General features: G+C 59.2%; 1 protein-coding gene across 1 annotated transcript in view; it reads right to left on the reverse strand.

Moving 5' to 3' along the window:
- The window catches only part of SRCIN1 (SRC kinase signaling inhibitor 1), a gene marked incomplete at its 3' end in the record, with an annotated part of 112,725 nt that overhangs the window by 20,981 nt on the left and 90,270 nt on the right, over positions 1–1,474 (reverse strand). The window lies entirely within an intron of this gene.

Below are 1,474 nucleotides of genomic sequence, written 5' to 3' on the forward strand. Positions count from 1 at the left end.
GCTCGGCCCCCCCAGCAGCGGAGGGCGGCAGCTGGACACAGACAGGGAACCTAAAGGGTCATGAAAGTTTTATTTTGGGGAGAGAGCGGAGCGGGGGGACGGCGGGAGGGGAGGCAGCTTTCCCAGCTGAAGGCCAAGCCTGCAGCTACGGAAGACCCCAGGGGGCGCAGGTGGCTGCGGTGGCCTCGAGGAAGCCCCCAGCACCTGCTTGCCAGGATCAGCCTCCCCGCAGGGCTCTCTCTCCGTGACAAGCCATCCCCAGCTGCCTCTGGCTCATGCCCCACTTGGTAGCGGGGTCAGGCAGCTGGGGGCCTCCCTCGGCCGGGAAGCAGAGTGCGATTTAACCCGTAACGCATTTCCACAGCGGATACAGCCGGGGAAGATGCTCCGCTTGCAATGCGAAGTAATTCCAGGCTTGGGTAGAAAAATATGCAGTTATAGAAAACAAAACCCTCTGTGGCTGCAAACCCCCAGCCGCTGCCGAGGAGGACCCCTCTGGGGTGGGTGGACCCCTAAAGTTCATCCCCACTTTATGTCTTACTCACAAAAAATGGGGAAAAAAAAAAAAAAAATTGAGGGTTTTGTGCCTTCCCGCCCCGCCCCGTCCCAGGAATGTCCCCGGGAGCACGTGGCTGAAACTGGCCGGTGAGAACTCGGACAGCTGAATATTCAGGGAGCCGCTGCTCACACGTGTTTTACGCTGCAAGTACTTCAAGAATGAAAACTCGGAACAAGTGCACATATTATGCATTTTACGACTCCTCCGCTCTCCGCTGCCAACCAAGGAAAGCGCTTGTTTTTTCCACAGGAAGAGCAAACCCACCAGGGACAACACGCCAAGGTCATCCAGCAACACGCCTGACCTTGAAGTGTTGCCACCGCATCCCTGGGCGAGGAGGAGGGAGGAAGGGGAGTTGCGATGACATGCGTACTTCACCCTGCCAGACAATAAGGCAACTGTTTGCAAGGTGCTGGCAGGAATCACCAGGCAGGCACCGACCCTCAGCGCTGCCAGGAGACTCCCGTCAGGGTCCCCTTTGTGTAGCCTGGAAGAGGTGGGTTTAGGCACAAAGATCCCAGTGCAATAAAGCAAACACTAATGCCTGCTCCATTCTGCCGCTCGTGCGGCAGCCTCCTGACGAACAGGCTGGTACCGGTAACACCCAAGAGACAGAGCAGAGGATGGAGACAGAGATGCGATGGCCAACGCAGGACAGAGCTGCCCCTTCCCCTCCCGCCGGGCTCAACACCACCAGCCGAACAGATAACTTTGCTGTCTGGTCTAGAGGTCCCTGGACACACCAAACACAAGCCGGTCTCTGGGGTCCGGCCCGGCATTTGTGTTGGAAAGCCCGTTCCTCCTCCCTCTCCGCCAACCCCACCTCCTGCAAGGTGCAGGCACAGCCCAGCTTTAGGGAGCAGCACGCCAGCACCCCCTGTCCCGAGACACACCCCTCCCCCCCCCACCACCCCC

This window comes from Pygoscelis adeliae, unplaced genomic scaffold (assembly GCF_000699105.1).
Source record: "Pygoscelis adeliae isolate BGI_AS28 unplaced genomic scaffold, ASM69910v1 Scaffold902, whole genome shotgun sequence".
In the NCBI taxonomy this organism is placed as follows: domain Eukaryota; kingdom Metazoa; phylum Chordata; class Aves; order Sphenisciformes; family Spheniscidae; genus Pygoscelis; species Pygoscelis adeliae.